General features: G+C 38.9%; 1 long non-coding RNA gene across 1 annotated transcript; it reads right to left on the bottom strand.

Annotated features, from left to right (window-relative positions):
• Window positions 1–3: 3 nt before the first annotated feature.
• LOC139668440 (uncharacterized) lies at window positions 4–22384 on the bottom strand. The gene is made up of 3 exons (XR_011697059.1): window positions 21770–22384; window positions 19475–19599; window positions 4–1214 (listed from the first exon to the last, which is right to left on the bottom strand). It is a non-coding gene; the product is annotated as an uncharacterized lncRNA (long non-coding RNA).
• Between the last annotated feature and the right edge of the window lie 1835 nt (window positions 22385–24219).

The raw sequence follows: 24219 nt of genomic DNA, 5'->3' as shown, positions 1-24219 counted from the left end.
AGGTACTAAAATGAGGTATTGAGGTTGAGAACCTTGCCTGAAGTACCTTGCTTTTTGAGGTTAGTTGGATCCATTGGGCTTTACATCAGGACACATTTTCCTCTGGATCTCCTGAAACCTTTGCATTGTCTGCAAGATTAGCAATTAGCTCTGCCACAGGACAGGTGCTATCCACACCCAAGACACAAAGTCATTTGAAAGAGGTGATTTTGAAAACAGTTTCTTCAGAATAGTTCAGCACATTCTTATTTATCCTGGGGAGTTTAATTGTTAAGCAGTAACTTTGTTAACAAAACTCCTCTAACAATGATTTAGCGACAAAAATCAAATCCACTTCCTTTATTGACTCAGTTTGAACAAGTTTTCTGAAGATTTGATCTTCAGCAAGACCCAAAAGACTGTTGTAGGAAAGCAATCTTGAGAGGTTTTCAGATAAAAGCAAAAGAAAGCCAACCATACATTCTTCAAACTGAAGTTAATTGATCAATTTTTCTGAAGCTAGATGACCATGGGCTTTATCAGGCTCTTTACTCTCTTGTCTCGGGCCTTTTCTGGCCCTTTTTTCAAATACTTCATACCTTTATTCAGTCTCCTGTTGTATTCAAAATACACTCCTTTTTTTCTGGGAAATGCACAGGAGCTGAAATAAACTTACATTCCTGACTTATACCTCAGCTTTCCTCTGGATATTGTTTGGTTAGCACAGAAAATTCCGCACATACCAATTCTGATGTAGAAACCGTACAACAAAAAGCAATGCAATCATTTTGCCTGACAACTTACCTGGAAAGGAGAAACAGAACAGACTTAAAATCCACTACTCAGTATTAAAGTGGGGTAAATACTATAAGATTTCCTTTTCTGTTATTCTACACAATGCATATTTTTGTTATTCTGGAAAAGCTGATGATACAGAACGAAAATTTTGCTTCAGGACTTAGTGTAAGAGGTTTTGGTCTTTATATTGTTGTTCATCTGTATCTTCCTAGCAAGACTGCTGGTATTGTTTTCAGAAGTCATTTTTCTGAGTCTCACCACTATGGCTCTTGATATTGTTTTATTAATGATTAATCACTATGTATCAGTCTTGCTCATTTGTTCCATCTAGGAGATAGTTCCTGTCCTCAGATGCCATTGGTTTGAATAGGATTCTCCTGAATATATCCAATTTTTTCTTCTTCTTCCTGTTTGTGGGGTTTTGTTTTGTTTTCGTACTTTAAAAAAAGAAAAAAAAGAAAGAAAAAGAAAAGCTTAGGAAAAAATAAATCACATGTACGTAATGATAGACCATATCCCATGTCCCCACCCCCCAAGCTGGGTTATTTTGGGTCACATTTCATTTTCACATCAAGAAAAAACTGGATGAATAGTGAATGGGAAAGTATTATAATTGGAATCCTGCTGGTTTATACAGGCCTGCACATCTGGAATAGGGTGGGAAAAGAGAAACAGAAGAGTGGGATTCTTCTCACTAGACAAAACCAGGGAGTCTGGAAAGCACATGTCGTCTGGTTTCTTAAGTTACAGCAAAACTTAGAACTCAGGAAAGAAAATATTCAACACCAAGCCCTTCCTCCCCACATATCTCAGTTCAGAAGTGCTCCTGTTCTCTCTTTGAAGCTATACCTCTATTAGTTACCTCCTATGAACATGTGGGCCATTCACCTCCTTGGCAGGCCCCAGAGAACACCCCAATGAGGTGTCAAAGTGATTCTTTCTTCAGCCAGCCTCCTAGTTACAGATTAACAGGAACTGCCCTGGTACCATACAGCAATTTAGACAGGCAAACACATTCATTCATGTGACTGATAAAATGTGTTTGCTTTGTGTTAAAGAATCTATAAAAACCTTTTTCTAACGCTGTATTGAAAAAGTCATGGAGGTTTCATTAGTGGTAAACAACTTCAGAGCCTAATCTGGGTCACTATGGTGTTACACACATGGGCCTATGCCCAGCGGCCTTTACAGCTCTTTGGAGGCTTCATCTTGAGCTCCAGCTGAGCCCCCAGGCAGGGCAAGAGCTGGAGCATGGCTAGTCTCCGTAACTGTGAAAATTACCACTCAGTCTCACAGACGAGAGGGGTGGCACATTGACCCCAAGGATGCAGGTTTGCAGTCACTCTGCAGAGGTGCCAAAGAGCTGCAAAGAGCTCCAAAGCATGCAGCCAAGCCATTGGTACACTAAAGTCCAGAGGAGAGGCAATGCATGCTGTCCACTAAAGATACACTACAAGAAGCGACAAGGTTACATTAGTCTGTACAAAAGACAGTGACAGTGTGGTGATTTACTGTGAGGAAGTATCACATAACCCAAGCACTATGATTTTTATTACCATTATTTTGTCATCTCCATCTTATATAGCTCTCCATGTATACTTCTCAATCCATCATACTGCATAATTACATTCAATGGATGAGCTCTCAAGTTACATTACAAAAAGAAACTCATTCTTGAAAGTTTCTCAACTGAGTCACAAGCAATTAAAACCATCTCTGAGTGGTTTTTTTAATTTTCTTCAATGGGAGAAGTCTTAGAAGTAGGTAAAAGTAATTTCCTTTTTGGAAGGGCCATGAATTCGTATTATGGCATATGAATAATGTATTGTTCTATTTAAAACATCTGAAGAGTCAGCACAGTCTGCTGAAAACTGGACCTACTGGCAACATAAACCAGGGGACTAAAGTTCTGCAAATAAGTCAAACACAAGTTTGACACACTGACGAACCATGGGGTTGCCTCATCTGTGATACACAGGGGGCCTACAGAAGAGGAGCCTTGTCTTGTTCTAAGCAAAGTTGGCTGGAGAGATGTTAAAAAAATAACAAAACTAGTCTACTTCATATAGGGCAAGTCATTCATGCCTCTCAGGCACTTGACCATGAGCAAGGTCCAGATATTTCCCCCTGAGAACAGAACACTGGTGAAAAAAAACTTCTCTCAGTGCTTGTGTCACTGAAGCAGCATATTCATCATAGTCAGCAGTGCCAGTTTTTATAACTAACCCTTTTTAACCCATTTTATAACTAACCACTAACCCATTTTATAAATCTTTCAGATCTTAGACAGAGGACACATCAGTTATATTAATTCTGCAGCTGCAGTTCTGACTGCATAGTTCTACCACCCTTGATGTCACTTCGTCTTTGGCTCAGTAACCCCTGCTAAAAGATCCACCTTAAATATATGATCAGGAGACTGTGGCAACTGGTGTACAAGTGTGTTTAGGACTGTAACTCAGTTTGGGATCTTTTATTTCTGAAAAACAATGTGTTCGTTAAAAAAAAAAAACAAAAGATACAGGTATAAAAGCAAAATTCTTGTTCTGAATATTTTTTGTATAATCAGGACCGACACTTTGGTATTTTTCTGCTCTGGCTAATCTCAGTGCCTTCTGCAAAAAATATAAGTGATTCTCCTCAATTTTTATTGGCTGCCCGGACAAAAGGGTCTTTGTTTACTACAGGACCAAAAACATTAGATACAGTAAAGGTTAGAGCTGAAGGTGTGCTACTGATAGGTTTGTATGTACTAGCAGTATTATATGTTATTTATGTTGCTGGCTTGCATTCCACTTTGTGGCACAGTAAAGTAAATGACTTCTCAGAAAGCTGTTGAGCAGGAAAGAACCTGCTACACAATACACAAATTGCAACAGATGATTGCTACCTTAGACAATAAAATCTTGTGATTTTTAACAGCTGGGAGAATGTAAGCTTCTTAGACTACATAACATACTGTAATGACTCACAAGCTATTTTTGAATACTAGAATACCATCTTAATTTACTTCAGATCCACCTAGACAGGTCAGTACATATAGTGGGGCTCATCTTATTTAACCTTAAATAACTAAAAGGTGAACAAACTTAATCAACTGGATTAATCTTAATCAACTATGATGAGATGAACAGCTTTCATAGAAGACTTTTTACTCTGCCTCAATTTTAGAAGGAGATAAAGCAATGCTTCAGATAGGTACAACTTTTAAACAGTTAAAATACATGAGATTAATTCATTCGTTACTGGTGGTTCTGTTTCACTGCTAAGTACCTAACATAGTTGAAGAAAAATACTACTGAGAATGAAAAAAAAAGGCTGAAGATGTGCCTTTGTTAAAGAATAATTTATTTCAGGGTGTAGGGATAAACAAGTTAAATTTAAGCTACTTCTGCCATGCCTACTTGCCTAAATCCTCCTTTACCAGAAGAATAGTGCTATTGAGGTATCACCGGTATTAGCTTAGGGGTTAGGTAAACAGAGCTGGCAGAGGTGACAGGATATAACACTATTCTTCTTTCAAATACCATATGAATGTGATTCCTTTCATGTTCTTCTTCCAGTCAAATGTCAAAAACAAGCCAAAGATTTAAAATTCTTATCCTCTCTCTCATTACTTCAATAAATACCCAGTCTTGTACATGGTGAATAAAAACTGAGCCATGTTCATTAGATCAATTCAAGACCAAAATAAAAAGTTTGCTTGAATCTCTAGCATGAATTTTACTCATTGAATTCCTAATAGATATTCTGGAACAATATCATGCTATTTATTCTCTTCTTGTAATTTTTGGCAACTTCACTTCTGCAATATAGCATTTCTAAGAATACAAAAAATTGGTTAGTCTTTAGTATTAATCCCTAAAATGAGATGATGGGAACTTCCAGATGCCAGCCTAATGTATGTCTGGAAAATAATGTGCCTCTTGTGGCCCATAATTAACCTATATTTCATAAGATGTGTCCCGTGGACTTAGCAGAACCTTCTTTGAATAAGAACAAAAGACAATACATTTAATTTAAGGGCACAAACTAATAACACTGAAATGGAACCAAAGATTGGAGCCATCAATATCATCGTATATATTCATATTTCACTTAGCAGTCAAGGCATTTTTAACTTCTACTTGGGTCATTTCTGGAGAGAAGGAGGAAGAGAAAAGGGGTAGGAGGTTTTTAGTTTTACTATGAGCTTTGGTGTGGAGAATTTTGAGCTGCTATCTTTTATTTTTAAAGCATAATCATAATTAACAAAGTAGGTATAACAGGATAGAGTTAATCAAAACTGGAATAGTTTCTAAGAGATGTATGATTCCACTAAAACAAAATGTATAGGCTTCCTCAAGAAATTACATTACAAAGTTCTTTAATGCAAGTTGCAATGGGATCTGAGAATTCTTCAGGTTGGAAGGAACCTCAGGGTGCTTCTAGACAAACGTCCTGCTCAAGGCAAGGTCTGCCTTCCAGCCAGACCAGAACACTCAGGGCTGTGACCAACTGGGTCTTGAAAACCTCCAAAGACAGAGACTTCATAGCCCCTCTGGGCACTTTTCCTACTGCCTGACTGCCCTTATGGAGAACAGGTTCCTTCAAGTGTACAGTTTGCTTCTCTTTTGTTTCAATACATATCTCTTGGGTCTCTTCTCACAGTGCGCTGCTGTGCATAATCTGGCAGCACTTTCTCAGTAACCTTCATATAGGCACTGAGGGACTGCTGTTGGTCTCCCCTTTAAGTTGCCTCCTCCTCATGCTGAATATCCATCATTTATTTGCAGCGAATCCATGATAAGTAACACAAATCGTCATAAATCCTCCTGCACTCAGGCAACACAACTTCAGCTGGCATTAGCCCGAGGAGTGTCAATCAAAGAAAATGCTGATGAGTAACATGGAAGCTCCAATCTCTCTGCTTCCATCAGATGGACTATATGAACAAAAAAACTACTCTTATTCCTAATTTCACTTTCTTTAATTGCAGCCTCCATCAGCACCTCGGGCGGGCTGTGAGAATCACTTACTTTTTTGTGCTATATTAAAACTTGCTGCATCTATGAGGCATTATTATGACTATAAGAGTAGTGAGTTGATTGTACAACACAAGCTATTGAGTGTCAGACTGCATTACAGCTTCCCAATGCCATGAACATGCACACAGTGAGTAAAAAGGTAACACACAGAGTCTGCTACAGATCAGAGAGGTACATTACCCATGCAAAAATGATATGCTACTATAAGTGTAGTCTGATGTGCAATTTCATACCTTTCTTCCCCCTCTAAAAATATTTCAAAGGTCTAATAACATGAAGGTTTTTGGGAGGATATAAGGAATGTAATGGTGAGTTTTCTAATGAGTACGTTCTTCTTCTAGCCCACTGGACAGTACTCTACTATATATTACAATGGAAATGGTCTCAGGGAATGCTTTTTTTGCTTCCTTCACCATGACATCGGCCAGTCACACTTAGGTAATCAGCTCCATGGTTAACCAGACAGAGTTGGCTTCTGCACAGAGGCAAATGCGGAACTTTCTTGCATCCCATTCCACCCCCTGGGTCAGAAATGTGATAACAAGCAGCCAGGGATACAGTCACATCTGACATTTCCACAGCCATTTTTTCTACCCCAAATATTTATGATTCAAGTGGAACCAAAATTTGGATTCACTTAGGCCCATGAGAAGCAGAGAGCAACATTGAAACAAAAGTAGTTCACATCTTGCCATTAAGATGCTGGTCTGAAATTTCAATTTAACAACACATTTCAAATTTTTTAGCATGATCCTACATGAACCATTCAGTCTCTCCATGCATTGGATTTTTACCTGCAAAAAACAATGTAAAAAATACCCCTTTTCATTCTCACAATTTTTTTCTATTCTTTTATTCTGCCAGTCCTTTGAGGAAAGTACTATCACTTTCTTCTTGAATGAGCTACACCGTATTGAAAAGCAAATATGGTTCGAGTAGATGTTAATTTGGAAGGTCCTTAGATCCTTAACTTAGGCAGGATAAGTTCATAGCACTCAGCAGAAACCAACTGCCTGAGTTTCCATCTCGGACTTTGGGCAGGGGCTTAGGTCTACTCTGAGCACCAGCATTCAGAGCACTCTCCACAGCACTCAGCTTCACACTCATATCTACGTGAGCTGCAGTCACAGTTTAATGGGTGCTCTAGGCAATAATGGTACATGAGGTCACAGCACAACTTATATCAGAAGCAACACAGAAAGCTGAAGATTAATGTGGAAACACAGAATGCAAAGAGTGTAGCAATGGCATAAATTATCTAGTAAGATCAACTCTACATTTATAGCCTGTCAGCATTCCACTGGTCACTTAACAAGGAAAGGCAATTTAGGAATGCTGTTGGCATTCACAAAGTCATTTGTAGTTCTGGACACATATTTTATTGGAGCTAAGAAATAAAGTTAGTCTGCAGCAATACTTCAAGAGAACATAATGAACAAATAGGGTGGCAGGAGCAAGAGGTTTTGGTGAAATACAACATTTAACACTCTTTTGATAGTCTGAGCACTCATAAGGAAAACAGAACTTAGCCAAGAAAGCAATTAAAGCTTCAAGCCAAATCCTCTGTGGGCATAAATCAGTTGCACTATTTTCTACAAGGTGAAGAGCTGGTCCTGAAATGAATTCACCCTGCTGCTGTGTTATCAAAGAGCTTCTATTCACCCCTCTTGCTCACCAGTGCTTGAAAGGAAGCATCCCATGAAGTATATGCCAGAATCCACACGATATATCTCACTGCATTTCCTCATCCTATCCCCTCTGCTGATGACCTCTGGACCCTTTCTTTCAAATCCTCTGTGTTCTGATACCCTCACTGCACAAACATGGTTACCTATTTCCTACAGAAATAAACTTTGCTCAGTAACCATGGACGTAGTTTATCCAGTCAGGAAAACACACAAAACAACTGTCCATTGTGAAAAAAATGAAAACGCTCCTGTTCCCATTCAGTGACCCCATCCCCACTGACACCAGAGCAGCAATTTTTCTTATCTGAGGAAACATGACCACATGGGAGAAGATTACACGCTGGAATATTGCAGTCACATTGAGCAATACCTTTCTTTTTCCTTCTCTGTAATCACAGTACTGAAGGATAGATCTGACAGGATTTTATTGACACAGACTTTTTATAGATCCAGTCAAAAGGTCCCCAGACACTCATACAGCTTCCTGTACATATAGTACAAAAGCACTGCAGAATCTTTATTAATGCAAATATATTTTACTGTGAATAGGCAAGGGAGGAGAGAGGGGAATTCCAAAAGACTTTAACAGACATGACTTAAGTGCAGCACACTACCTGTGTCAGTGTGCCATAACCAAACAGAAATACTTTCTCTTATCATTAAGGGAATTGTAAGACATGGGCTCAGTTCTTAGCCTGCATCTATCTGATTGAACTTTGGCATCTGTCTCCCTCACCTCATTTCCCTATCTCAACAATAAAGACTGGTTCGTTCACTTCATCTATCTTGTCAAATTAGACATGTACATGAACCCTTTCACCCTACGTAATGTGGTTGGAATAATGTAAGAGAGCCCTAAAAGCCTCATATCTAGCCACAAAAAGATGCCTGCAGTGAAACACAAAAGCCACTAAGCTACTTACAGAAGTAACACTCTACATCCCATAACAGCCTGATCTCAGGTGAGTCTCCAGAAATACATAGATTAATTATAACTTTAATTTTATATACTTTGAGATCCTTAGCTGAAGAATTCAGCCAACTATCACAGTAATAGCACCAACACTAGTCAAAGTTGGGAAATAATTGCTTTCTTAGCCTCTTAGTTTCATACATTTATCCACTTTTGAAGCTGATTTTTCCATGCTTTAAGGTAAAAACCAAACACAACACTAGTGCATCTTTTTAAAATATGAGCCAATTCCCAACAGATTTTGTGCTATGGAACAGTGGGAAACAAATATACACACACACACTTCTCCCATTGTAATGAAATTCTAACCATACTTGTTTTTGAATAGGGCAACAGCAAAAACAACTGAAGTTTGAAATGTGACACTCAGCACACACTTTGTCCTTAATAAGTACATGGTGTGCTGTGTCGGAGGAAGACACGGGTTTTGCTTTTTTTTCTTCAGCACTAACTGATTGAAAAGAAATCCCTTCCAATTTTAACATAGCCTAATAAAGCTATGCCTTTTTGACATCACAACAGTTACCTTTGCCAAGATTGACAAGCTTATGGGCTGCTGAAAAGATTTGTGTGAGGGTGATGTTCATACTTAGATAACATCATACGGTCTGATTCATACAGTGATAGAAACCTGAGTAAAATGACCTAAAAGGGGTTGCTGATCCATAACCAAAGATTGGCTCTGGCAGCTCAGACTTAACTCAGTCTAAATCTGAGACGAAGTCAGAACACCCATTTCTTCTGGAAAAACTTGTGATCATCTGTGTACTTCACTATGCCCTGAATTGCCTTTGCACTGAACCAGAGGCCTTCCTTCCCCTTTTCCAGTCAGGAAAGATTTTGAAATTATGTTTCTGATGTCCCACTTCCTCTGTAAGTAATTTTAAGCTCCCTTTCCTATTATTCCATGTGGAGCAAAAAATGCTGTTTTTTACTGGATACTGCTGCTACCACCTTCATCTACCTACAGAGTGCAGCTCTCCTGCAAGAGAGGTAACAGTTCCACAGTACTCTTCTAGCTTTAACCTATTTATGGCCATATTTATGCCTTTATCTCTGTGATCACTATAAGGTCACATATGTAGTGTACAAAATTTGATGTTTTCACTTTGTGAGTAGTCCCAGAGCAATCTCCTTATCCTTTGGATCAAGGATTTGAAAGAGAGAAGCATGGCTATATGGGTGAGTTACATACAATATATACAACGTGGACCATCAGGACCCTGAACTATTATCAGACCAAACCACAGGCACTGAAGATTACATGCAAGACAGCAAGCCAAAACAGTGCCATGACTTAAAGGATTTGAAACTTGGTCACATGTAATCCATGAACACGGTCATGTAAATGTCTCAATTTATGGGCATCTGAAGGAAGCAGGCTGGCATAGTAGATATTCAGACATAGTTTTCAGACAGGAAGAGGTTAAATGCCCAGAACATGGAGGACCACAGGTCCCAACATCTATGCATCCCTACAGAGATCAAGTGCAACTTATATACAAAGGCTGACAAGAGCATTCATTACAATCTAGATGTGTCAGAGCAATCTGTCCAGGCAGAAACAAGAAAGGGGACATATTTACAGGATTGTTAGTGTGTATATCACTCTTATTCAATATTGTATTTTAGGCATGGAAGCTACTCAAGGCTAGTGATGTTCCATAAATAGTTGTGACACCCTACAACCAGTCTAACAACGCGTTGCAAATTCCCTGTTTCACCTGCTCCATGAAGCACCACAGTGAAAATTCACCAGTGCATGATCTTTCATTCACAGACCTTAGCAGGGTTAAGTTTTCAGTTTAGCAGTTTCAAAACATTACTAATATTCATAATTTAACATTGTAACAAGCCAAACCCAGGTTCTATCCCGAAAAACAGACACCTCATGCGTGCTGCTCTTGCTTTCCAGCTCAAATAATTGTCTTGTGTCTGCCAACACAGGACACATGAGTAAGACATTGGCACTGAAGCAAATACTGAAAGATCAGTTATCAGGGTTTGCAAGGTTTTCTCAGCAACAGGAAAGGCAGCCTTCATTTTCTGTCTGTGCAGGATTTCAATAGAAAAAAGCTTCTTTTAACTTCATGAAGAACAGAGGGCTTTTCAGCCTTACACAAGAGGTAACATACAGCATTATAGCAGTGCTGCCTTGATATAATCAAATAAATATAGGGCTAAGTGCCCACTGCCTCTGTCTTTCACTTCTTCATTTCCCATCCTCTAGTCATGGACAACTTTAGCTAATCATAGCTGCATTTCCTGCTCCCTTTTGATTGCCTTTGAAACTGATTTTAAGAAGGTCATGCCCAACACCATGGTTTGGTCTACACCAAAATCCTAGCATCTCCTTGCAGCCCTCAATCTTAGATGTGTGGCATTGTTCTGACTCTGGGATAACAGTTCAAATCCTGATCCTTCTGTTGAAGTTTTCCAAATTAAGAGAAAAATATTATTCTCACCTGTAGATCTTCCTAAATCCTGAAGGACTGCATGTCAGAAAAGGATCAGGACTTGAACCTCTGAGATATGCTAGGATGACTTTATGCTTCATCTGCTGAAACATGTCATTTGACAGCATCCACTGCAGCACAGACTTTAGCTGGACCACAAGTTTAAAGGCAAGAAATGATGCCAGGGATACTGGCAGGAAGTATCACAAGGCTGGGCCAGAGAAGACAGAAAAAATGGCTTACTGAGATCACAGAGGTGATCTTTGGTGTCTATCATGCTCAGTCTTCAGTCAACACCAGGTAGGTGGCAACATATGATAAAAATTCTGGGGATGAAATACTGTAGGAATTGCCAGCAAAATGCTCAGTCTACCGTGATTCATGTGCCACTCACATCTTTTAGCATTCTCAGTAATTATTACAGTCTTGAAACACAGAGGCAAAGCTAAATTTTCTTTATAGCTTCCTTATTCATCTTCACCTCACATGATTAAAAATCAGAGTATAATACAGCCATACCTATATTTTTATCAACCATTGCAGAAAAATTCATTTTCTGCAAACCTGTAGAAACATGTAGGTGTTACAGAAGGGATAAGAATTATCCTATAATTCTCAGGTCTACTCCTGCTGCTGATGATTAGTACCTCTGCAACAGACTGAAAGCAGGGAAATCTCAATCCTAATGTACTGCATAATCTGAAGAAGGTATTAGCCTGCTCTCTTTATGGTTTACCTCTTTTACTGTCCTTGGATACAAAAAATTTGACTACAGAAGCAATCATTCACACTAATTAACCCCAAACTCAACAAGTAAAAGAACACTTTATCCACCAGCATTGCTGAAGCACAGATTCAGACATGTCTTAGTACCAAGTTCTTGCTACAGTACCAAGCCTGGTAGTGGTTCTGTTTGGGAGCTGCACCCATGGAATCACCCAGGCTTTGCAAGTCAGTATGGCATAGTGTCTTTTGTTTAAAACATACACACTCCTTCTTTGCTAAAAGAGAGCATTTTGATAAGGTTATGTGGATAATTCTGAATTGAAAGTTCTTCGAAAGAATTATTAAAATCTATTTAAACTCTGGTGCTGCTCCTTGAAGTTAATAGGGGGATGAGGGTGCTCACCACTTTGCAGATTTCCTCTTACTGTACAGACACAACTGAAGAACAAAAGGGTGCTCACTAAATGGTTGTAAAACTTCATTGTGCCTTACAGAGTTTTAGAATAGTTTTCACAAAGGGGGATTGAGGGGAAAGTTGTTAGGGTTTGGCTGGAAAATCACATTTCAGAACAATGCTAATCAAACTACTAATGACTATCCCATGGATCAGCATGGCCAGCATTGTTCTTTGCAAAATATGTACCACCATTGTTCAGAGACACTAAACGAGGATTCTTTTGGCTATAACTGACAGTGCAACATGCCATTATAACATCATTCTGATGAAGAAGGCCTAATGCTTTGGATGTTTACCTGAACATTATACATATCTCCTCACTGGAAACAAAGTTCTGAGCAAGGCTGGTTTTTGCCAGTCTTTCTTCCTTCAAAGCAAATATACTAGACTGCAGGAACAACTTTTCAGTTCCAGCTAAATGAGCAACAGGTCAGCTCTAAGTATAATAACTATAAGCTCTAAGCATAATAATATAATAAGACATTTCTAAACATCCAAAAGATTGTGTTTCATGAATAAGCTGCTTTAAATGCTATTTAAACAAACTTATCCACCACTAATACCAATGTTGACATTGCCCTGGATTTATAATGCATTTTCAAAGGTCATTAATATTGTCATCATCAAATATTCAGCATTTCTTCTTTGAAAGGAAAGAATTTTTGTTTTCTTATATTTGATCTGATAGTATCAAATAGAAACAATTCAAACTTTTTTTCTGCAAACACTTTTGACTCTGTTCTAATTCAAGACAAAAGTAAACTACATACATTCTGAAACCTCAAACAGCCCATCAGGCAGGAGTTGAGGTTTTTAAGAAATCTTCATCTTCTGTAAAGACAAACCATTTTGAATGTTTCTAGGAAGATTTCTAAATAGAAGTTAGCCTGTGCTACCAGGAAACTTGGTGTTCTGGAAATAAAATATCAAATACAAAACCCTCAGGCAATTTTCCACATGCACTCTTTTCTTCCCTTCAAGATAATGGCAAACAATTCTGCTCTCTCCACTGCACTGACACTCTATCTTCATTCTGGGGCCTGTTCAGCCCACAGTTACCATGGCAGAGCATCAAAGCAGTCGTTGGGCTTCCTTCATTCACTCCAGGTACAAAGGAAGAAAACATTTCTCCTACAGGAAGCCTATCTCAATGTCCCTAATCTACACTATCTAAAACACCTGAGAAGATCCCAGGAATGTTGGGGAAAAATGTGCAGAAGGCCTGGAGTAGGTTGTAATGGTTGCTGTTGTGGCAGGTCTAAGTATGATGTCACCAGGTTCCTGTAGCCTCACATCAGACTGATCCTGAACACAGACCTCTTTATGAAGAAAATACAATTTATTTTCACACCAGTTCTCACTCCTTAATCTAATCTCTCCTCTCTAAAAAGGGTGTTTTCATCTGGAGTCCTCTGACAGGTCACAAGGTAGCAAGGGAACATATTCATTTTAACACTGAAATTCTACAATAAACCAAACCACCGACTAGAGCTATCACTGAGTGGGGCTTCTCAGATCAGTAACTTGACATAATTACTCTCAGTACTGTACTGTGGATAGTGGCACTCATATCTACCTCTATTCTGATCTCTACTGTGTTTACAAGTAATCTTACTACAGTGGCAATAACAGCTACAGAACCAGATCAGACAGATGTATATCAAGTATTTACTTAAAAATTATTCTAAAACACATTCAAGGTGATAAAATCTGAATAGAAAATCCTAACAAGACTTCAATAACTAATTTAAAAAATCAGTACTCTAAGGAAAATAGGATTAAATTTTGAAAATGCTTTTCCCTGTGCTTTCAGATTGTTTAAAAATCAAATTAAAAAATCCTGATACTTTGAATAGTTTAAACCAAAAAACATCACAGACATCCAAGACTCATAGACATCACCAGGTGAAGACTGGATTCACTTTCTGGTGTTTTTCTTGGGGCTAGGATGAAGTTGAAAAAGCTCAAGAGCTTTGCTCAGGAAGAGAAGGGTCTGTGGGTCTTAAAGCCTATGCATTAGATGTTCAATAAAGAGTTGTAACTGAGATGGCCACTTGACCACAGACTTTTGGCTCACTCAACAGATTCTGGAAAAGGTATTACAGAACTTGCAGACTCCTGCAAAAATTCTACTTTGGAACGCAAATATCTGAGCCTGGAACAAGCTTAGAAAAATAAGTAGGCCAGTACAAAAGGATGTTTACTGTATTATATTTCCCTTTTAAATGTGAGCCTTGTTTCTTTTATTAAAGTAACAGTAAGTATGTGCTTTATCTAGGTTATCATTTAATCAACAAACAAGTACTGTACAACCCATCCACCCAACTTTGGAAATATCCCAAGTTCAAGAAAATAAGAACATTAAAGAAATATCTCAGCTTCATTATTTGTTCTGAAGTGCATCTTTTGTGCTAATCACATGCTTTGCCCATGCCAGAGTGGCTATAAGAACCCCTGAATCTGTCTTACACTTGCCTTTATTCACTTGGCTGTCTCACAGGCAACCTAAGGGGTGGCACACCAATTATTCTCATGAATTTCTAATGACCTCAAAAGGGCATACTTATTTATGAAGCTGCTACTCTGGCTTTCAGTACAGCAGGTAAGTCAGGTTTTGATAGTATATAGCACCAGAATATATGTGTTATGTGTTATAAGAAGATGTGTCCATGAAGATGAAGAGGTACCCAGTCATTAATATCACTCAGCTTTCTTTATTGAGAAAAGTAACACAAGGCAAGAGAACAGGAGAGTACATTTTGCTAAAGCAAAAAGATAATGCAAAACTTGAAACACAGCTCTAATCTAGAATGCTAAGCTGGTGTCTAAAGAGTATTATGTACATCCTACTCTATGTCACACCAACTGGAATTTTCTTTATTCAGAAGGTTCTGCCTTAATTACATGAATATAGCTCTGCATGGTAATAATCGGGGAGGATCCCACTGAAGTCAGAGGATCTCCACTGAGACAATGGAGTTACACCAGTTGAATTGTGGTGTAAACTAGGCATTGACAACAGGATCAGGCCTTGTGTTCAAATCAGTCCATCACAAAAAGCCTTGTGTGTAATAGCCAAGTACATTAAAAATACATTCCAAGAAGAGAAAAAATGCCATGCTTCATTTTGTAGCTGTCTATAATTCCATCCTCTCCTTTGCCATGTGCAAGTCATTGCTAGAAGACCCTCTTTGTTCAGGCCAAGAGGGCTGGTGTAAGGAAAGGGAGGTGCCTTTCCTCAACATGAGATCCCATTAATATTACTGATAGACTGTTCTTTAAAGAGATCCATCTGTTTCTTATTTGGCATATTCAGAATAGTAGCTTGTTACATTTTTACAGAATCTGTGTGATCCAAGGAAAGCAAAACCTCATGTAATGAAAGAGAGAATACTTATTAAACAATCCCATCAATGCCGTACAACTTCAACGTCCATCTCCAAAATGGCTTCAGCCTGTTCCATTTGCAGCTGTCTAACTTCTTTGCTCCAGGGGGAAAGGGAGAGAAAGTTACTTATTTCCCTTCAGTTTTCCAAAATCTGCATAGAAGTAACATCTCCTAAGAATTTAATAAATCTTCTTTTCTTGTGACTCAGTATGAAATGCTGTCCTTCGTAGCTGCATTACAAACAACAGGTTTCTTCACTCAAACTCCTAAGCTGCCCTGCAAGCATTTAAGATGAAGGCAGGAGCTGAGATATGATGAAGTCAGGTTGGGACCAATCTATGATACTAGTAGGTATCTGTTCGGATAACAACAAACCTGAGTGTGGAAGTATAGAAGACACACTGCCAAAGGTGGGGAAAAAAACATGTCCCAACAAAAAGACTAGTTCTTTCTTGAAGTATTAAGCATATGATTTGCTAAAAACAGAAAGGTCTTGTATTCAGCTTGTACTAGATATATGTAAGATTGCTTAAATATCTGAAACAGTCAGGAGCATAATTTATCAGTGAATGTAGTGAATATAAAGTTATTTGGAATCCAGTGCTTTTGTTTTACCTTATTAAAGAATTCGACCTAACTATTTACACTATTTATCAGCACTGCCCATTCTTCTGGCTGGTACTTAAATGTTATATGCCTTCTGGATTAATAAAGTCATTTTATTGTATTCTACAATACAACTAGATGATCTTTAAGGTCCTTTTCAACCCAACCCACCAGATGATTCTATTTCAATTCTTAGGATGCATATTATTATTGATAACATTCATGCATAAGTATTTATACAATATTTAATATACTATTTAAGTAAGGCAGTGACAAGATGAGGCTGTAACAAACCAATCCTACTTGTGAACCAACGGTAAGAATACAAGACATGTATAGGATCATAATATAAGTTTAGTACTAAGACTACACTTATGGCAGGTTATTTGATGTTTAGAGGCAATATTATTTTCAACAAGGTTTCTATGACACCTATTACTCATTTTATGTAGCTGTAGATTCAGGACACTACCAGGAGTCAGGCAAGTAGACAATGCAGTTAAACGCCATTACCATTAGATTTCAAATAATTGCCTTTTTTAAACTGTCATTTAACAGTGCACAAGAAGCATTTTTCATTTTATAGAGAAGTACTCATTCCATAGTCATGAAGAAAGATAGTAAGTAGAACTGATGTCAGATAGTAGATGCTGAAATGTTCCTAGTCTGCAGATGTTCCAAACACACAATCAGAAAAATCAAATGATCATCAGGATTTAGAAAAAAAGAATTGCCATTGAAACAAATTTTAGCAGCAGAACCACAACTTGAAATGCTTCCTTTTCAGTTTCAAAATGAAAGGGCAGTTAGTCATTTTCACTGTGCTTGAGCGGCACAGGAAGACAAAATCTCCTGTGCCCTCAAACACAAACTGCTTGTGCCAGACAGAGAGGAGCACAGACCTGCCCCCGTCACAAGTCTCCACTTTTGCTTCAACTCCAAGTGCAAAGGGCAGCACCACAAGCCCCCGTTGCTCCTACTCCACTGCCAAAATATCTCCATTGATCTTCTACAATGCACTGGTGCTCAGTCAGTCCAAAAATAACACTGGTCTGATGCCTCAAAACTGGGATTTGAAACAATGCAAAATGAACTGGTTAGCAAAAGAGTGCTACTGATTAGCACAGACAGAAAGGGATGAAATTCAGAATGTGCTGTTACAATGAAAGCTAGTATAGGAGTAGAGTATTTAATTTTGGTTATATATTTGGCTAATGGGCTATTCCACTAGCTGTTCTTTGTGCATTGCCAGTTTGCAATATGGGTGGAAGGAGGTCCTGACACAGAAAATAGAAAAGACCTCCGGTTTCCGAGGCTGGAAGGCTAATGGGCTGCATCTTTCAAAACAATTGTTTGAATCATCTTGAGGCACCATTCCTCTCTGGGACTACAGAGGAGTGCTGATGCTTTGCAGAGAACACTGTTAAAACCTCCAGTTCAGAAGAGTGTTCCTTATAATACCTCCTCCTCGGGATTTACAGACACGCTGCAGTGGAGACCATGTATTTGCCTTCACCTGTCTAGCAATAAAGACATCTTGACCCCAGAGACAATGTTAATCAGTCTCCAGATGGGCCTTAGTCTATTTATTCTGATTTCAAAGGAAAGTAAAGGAAAGGGGAAGGGAAGGGGATGAGAAAGGGAAGAGTAAAGAGAGACCTGAGGATGCAAATGTATCTACAAGTGTATCCTTGCCACCATTGGAGATTTGGAATGGGTTGTGCTGGAACACAATGTGACTCAACAATGCACTGGAAGGCCCACTGAAGCCAGGAATCCCTACACAAGGCCTTGACCATTTTTGAGGGAAAACTTGTGATATGTTATGGAAAGATCATATCTGCATTAGGAATTCTCAGTTCTTTCTCATTTAAGCCTGAAATAAAAGACTAGGGTTATTCTCAAACCTGAAAAGCTATAAACCTGTACTTTCCAATACCTTCTTTCATCTGAAGTGTGATTCATCCCTGAGAACATGGGACAGCACATCTTCCAGAGGAGTTCTTTCCTTCTGGAGGTCAATGGTGCCTCACAAGGATACTCCTAGAAAAGGCTGTATCTGCTGCCTGGACACGGTGGTGGTACTTCTACACAAACTGTGTCAGGGCGCCATGTGGGACAGCAGCTGCCTGCAGCAAGAGTACTGCAAGGGCTGGACAGCTCCCCAGGGTCCTGGCAGGGCAGGACCTCACCAGCAAGTGCATGTCCTGCCATCCCAGTCAGGTGCAGGCAAGTGGGGGCACTGGTGCAGCCCCAGCCCCTGGCACCACCCTGGGAATGGGAACAGGCCAAGACCAAGCCAGTCTGTGGGGCTGCAGATGAAGCTGGAGCTCTGCCCTGCTTTAATATCACTGGTGCTAACAATGACACCAAGATCTGCTGTGCCCCTCTGGGACCTCTAAAGCTGCACATGTTAATGGTACCAGTGGAAGTATAGCTGAGTAAACTATGCAATATCAGTAAAACACTTGAAAATATTAAGACCAAGACTATGAGCTATTAAAGTTATTATAAATGCCAGTACCTTGTGCACAGATTAGGTATCACCCATTTACTAACTGGCAGACATGACACAGAAGTGCTTAGTTGGAGGAGGGAAGGCAATAGCCTGACAAGAGCAAGGGCTTTGTTGTTCCAGCCAGGAAGAAACCCCTTTGGTTCATTTGATAACTTTCTTATTGAACACCTATGAACCAAACCCTCTTTTCAGAGCTCTGAACACTTCAACTTGGATTTCTCCTCTCATGCAGGACAGAAAAGTAAGCACTTTTGTAGCATTTGTACAGCCCTTACCCAGCCATTCCACCACTGGGGCCTCGTCCAGCTGCAGATCAGCTCCTCTGGCTGCAGGGCATTTGGTACCTTAGTTTCTCCCCAGCAGAACTCATGATCCATTCATCAGATCATGATAAAGTAATACAAATATATACTAATATTGCCATCAAAGCTGGAAAAAAACAATCCACAGTTTCTTTCCAGGTATAAGAGACATCCAGACTTCTTACAGCAAGGTTCATTTATAAACTTTCACCAAAAGCATCAGATTTTGTCCCATCAACACAAGCGTGGACCTCAGTTTAGAAATACAATGCCTCTTGACAGATGTAATGGAAAAAAGCACTCAGTGTGTTATGAAATTAATTTCTAACATACATGTAACTGTTATGTACGTGTTTACAAATTGTGAACCCTATGTATGTGGAACACAGAAACACAAAACACATAATCATTACAATCTCAAGTAGAGAAAGAAGAATCCCTGTTGAGACAATCACAACACTCTCACTGTTGTCTTATTACACCTGTGGATGAAGGTAATTGCCCAAAATCTACGTCTCATTCTAATGCATCAGTGAGGGAACTAAGACAATCATACCTTAGACTTCTGGAAGCTACTGGAAGCGTGGGTTTAGAGTTGGAAGTGGGGACAGGCCTTTCTTAGAGGAGATATGGTCACAACCAACAATTCATCAAAACTGAAATTATTTCCAGAACAGCTTCCTGTCTTCAAAAAACAAAAAAAAAAAGGGGGGGAGGGAACAGGTTTTGAAATTCAAGAAATATGTCATTTCAACATTTTTAAAACAAAAAGTCTTGGCTTTGCGGTTAAAAGCATCTCCTCCTGTTGAAACTTAATTTAGTTTATATTAAAAGGTTAAAAAAAGAAAAAAAAGAGGTCAGCATTAAAATGAAACACGTTTGTTTGTTTCTTAAGTCACTCATATATTCACTGAGTCCCTTGCCAGGCCTAAAATTTCAAAATCAACAGAATCCTTGTGGGACAAGAAAGCTATTTTCTTTATATCCACACAGCAAAGAGGACATTAGCAGTTCAAGCTCTTCCCAGTTTCCTTGTTGTGTGGCTAAAAAAATTGCTTTTGAGAACCTCCTTGATGAATGGAAACATAGTCTAGTTCTCCAACCTTTCAAATGTTTAGAGACTTCTTAATTTTATTTATATTATTATAGTTTTTAGAAGAAAACTACACAGCTACACTTTAGGGAACTAAAATGGAGGAGTTCTTTCAACCAAGACAATCCCAAATTGTTCTTGTAGGTTCATGAAATCAAAGTATTAAGTATATCCACCTATATTTCACTGTGGCTATTGTATGGCAAATAGATTAGTGACTGTTGATGCTGAAACTATTACAGCAAACTGGGTTGTGGGGTTTTTTGAAGGATAATATTTTAAAAGCCTAAGAGCAATCAGAGGTCACTCTTCTTTTTCAGCATCCATCTTTTCTAATCATTTTTTCAGAAATGCAGAAAATACAGTAGCATGAGAAAGTTGAACTCATTTGAATCACTGCAGGTCATAAATTTATGAAACTTAAGACCGGGAAATACTGCTTGATAAAGCAATTGGATTGCCTCCTTGTGACAAACTATCAAATTCCCTCTGGATTCTCCTATATTGTGCTCCCATCATTTTACCTGACTGACATACTGTTTGGCTAAAGCATGTCTCCCAGACAGCCTTCCAGCTGAGGGACAGTTGAGACACAAAATATGTATGCAGAAGAAATTAGCCATTACAGAAGTTTAAACACGCAGAAACAACCCACTGACTACAATCTGAAACATAAAAAAGCTCCCTCTGGAATTATGCATATCCATTCTGGACACAAAATCATCTATTTTCTCTACAATAGTTGAAAAGCTATATCATGATGTTTTTTCAGATGTTCTAGGATCAGTTAGGACAACCTAGCTGTGCTGCCAAACCCACTCAGCACTGAAGGACTATTTCTTCTCATGTCCAGCTGTTCGTTCAGGTACAGATGTACCAAGCTTTCAACTGTCCTATTAGATCTAAGTTTCTGCAGTGTCCAATGCCCCAAAACAGTTGAAATCTGGAGGAGGGGGGAAATGGTTTTGCTGTTCTCAACTGGCGGATCACTACTTTTGGAGAAGAGGAAGGGTCTCTTTATTCCTCAAAAATAAATCTCTAATACTGTAAAATTATGCTAGCAATATGACTTCTAATGACACATGTTGAGGGGTTTCTTTCAGAAAATGGGCTTATGAACGATCCAGTCTGCATCAACTTCATGAGACTAGAGCAGATATCAGCTAACAAGCAACAAGGACACACACCTGCTGTTGCTCGTTAGGGGAGAAACACTCCCTAGGAGTTTTCAACGACTCCCCAGAAGTTTCTCATGAGAACACCTCGACTTTCACACAAGACTCCAGAGCTGGACCTGAAAACATCGAGGATGAGTTCATATAAACATTGGACTTGTGAGATATGGATTTTAACCAATTAGAGGTTGTGGCCTGATGGTGTAAGACTCAATTTAGCCAAAAGAATGTAGCCTTAACCCTATATAAACTGTGTGCTGTGTGTAATAAAAGGTCTTCACTGTAAACCTCACAGGCTTGTTGGGTGAAGTACTTTCTCTCCACAGAAGATTGTTTCCTTTAGACAGAAGCATGTAGAAACGTTACAGTCTGTTATTTTTTTAATACTTTTGCATAATATATCACAAATCAGGAGATGGATTCAGATTGGTGCTACAGTTATCACTACTTCTAAGCAGTTCTTTGTAATGGTATTTGTGAAATTAAAGACTGTAGCTCTTAAAGCTAGAAAGGAGCACATAGAATTTTTCATAGAATATTTCATATTCTCTTCTCTGTAGTACAACCATATAATTTCACCCACCTGTGTCTCCATTGTTTGCTGAAGCATACCATCCACTCTCAGTTTGCAGACAAATGGGAAGCTCACTGTTCCTCTTCGTAATTTGTTCCAGTGGCTAATAACTTCTTTGTTAGCCATTGAGAAGAGTAACACTAATCTAGGTGCCAAACAAAAAATATTGGGAATAGCACTACCTGTTTAAATGAAGATATTTGAGATAATTAATATAATTTTCACCAGATCCATTCATCATAAAAGCAACAAGGCTTTAAGATTTTTTTTTAAGAAACCACTGCTTTTTTGAGCTTTTTGCATTTGTTTCTCATCATTTGTGTTTCTAGAAGCTTATAAAATTTGGAGGCAAATCCATGTTCTGGTTTCCATTTCCATAGGCCACAATGCTTCCAAACAATGACTGATACTTTCTTCTGTAGTTTTCTGTGACTTCTTTGCAGCTCTTTTTCAGGATAGAATGGAAGCCTTCTTCTCACAATGAAATTTTTCCCATATGGACTCATAGCTGAAAGTTCATAAGAACTTCTGCACGTGCACAAAAAAAGGAATAAGAAATGTGAATATTCTTCAGGATGCCACAGAACACATTTCTAGATAAAATAATAGTCTTCATTTTTGCAGACATTTCCATTTTCAAAGCATTGGACATGCATTCATCATCAGATAGTAAATATAAATGTTATTTTACTAAGGTTGTGCTTGATCATCACTGTCAGATTTAGCTGCTGCAGTTCAAGGGGTGACAAAAACTGTTACCTATGACCGACAGACTTAGACTCTGCAGTGCACCCAACTTTGACAAGTATATTGCCAGCAGCATTCTTGGAAATCTCACTCACTGGCAAAGGGTTAGGATATGGAAAGAGTGTGTCGCATAAAGGCTGACTGCTACCATGTATTAAAACCAGGTCATCTTATTGGGTGGGCTACAACCCTCTTATCTGCCCTCCCTCTGGAAATCTGTACTTCCTTTGAAGCTTTACCCTTACAAGTTCTGAGTCCTTTATTAGAAGCTGAGGCTCAGCAGCACAGAGGATTAGCCTTTATTGTCTCAGTCATGGCCAGGCCTGTCTGAAGGTCCTTTTCTTCTGTAAGAGGTGGTTATTGACGGCAGAAGCCCTGTGGAGGATAATTCCCAGAATACATCCATAAATGGCAAAGGACACAGTGCAGTGACTCGAGAAAACCTGACAGCTGAGATAGTCCTGCATCACCATGCAGAGTAGCTGCTAAGGTCCCAAAAGAGGCTCAGCTATGCTTTTATGCCCCAGCTCTAGCTCTAGTTCAGAGCCACCTTGATACAAGTCTACCAATTCAATGCCCACATCATCATGACTACAGCAACTCCATAACAGTGACCCATGGCCAGCAACTGCCCACTGCAGGGGACTGGCACAGCAGTCTGCACTTCAGGAATGAATGCTGTAAAGAAACCAAGAATATACTTTAAAGTTTTTCATTTAGCATCTGTTACACCGAATCGGAGGGAAGCCTAGGTTTGATTGATCTGACCAAACTACGCAATTCAAGCATCTTCTCCCTAATTTTAGGCCAAAGAAAATTGCAGCAATGCAGAAGCAGCTGATAAATCAAAAGCCGGAAAATAGAAATTAAAGCTCAGTTCTGGCCTTTCATCTTTATTACCCTTCTTTATGTGCATATGGTAGGTGTTCCATTCTTTCCATGTCTGTATGAGACTCCCTTGTGCTTCAGGAGTAGTAGGGCCATAGTTGTCCATAGAAAGGCAACCTAACAGTTTCCTGTGACTGACAGCTTGAATTCATTATTTGCTACCAGCTGGTTCACAGATAGATTAAGCCCAGGTCTTGGTTTTACATGATCAAACTGACTTTAAACCATTCACTCTCAGGGTGAATTTACATATAGAGACAATTCTGTTGCAATATTTTATTTCTGAATTATGCCATAAGACTTTTTTTTCCTTAAACAATATTAAAACCAGAACCTATAATATACCAAAAGCAGACTGCATTTTTTGGAAAGCTGATACCAAACATAACATTAAATGAACCCTTCTCAAAGGTTAAAGTTGCTTTCATACAAAACATTTTCTGCCAGGAAATGGAAGTGGAATGTTGAACTAAGCATTTAACTTGAAAGAACTGTGCATGGACTCCAATGGTGGCATTATCCTTTAAAAGAAAAAAAAGCAAAAGTTTTTTATGAGCATATATAGCTCTAGTTTCATAAAAAGAGTATTATGGTGACGAGACAAAATTAATTCCAGTATTTGGGGTGTTCCTTTTAACCTTCAAACAGCTCTATCCCTGTCCATTAACCATTCTAGGGTGAGCTTTTACAGTATGGTTAAATTCATCTAACAGTTCTGCTCCCTTCATTTCTCCCTGCATCATTTCTTCCTTGACATGCAGCTCCATTCCTTCCCTTTTGCTTTCTCAGATTTTCACATGGCTCCTTGGTAAACCCTAAACCAA

This window comes from Pithys albifrons, chromosome 2 (assembly GCF_047495875.1).
Source record: "Pithys albifrons albifrons isolate INPA30051 chromosome 2, PitAlb_v1, whole genome shotgun sequence".
In the NCBI taxonomy this organism is placed as follows: Eukaryota; Metazoa; Chordata; class Aves; order Passeriformes; family Thamnophilidae; genus Pithys; species Pithys albifrons.
This window is presented reverse-complemented; position numbering and strand designations above follow the sequence as displayed.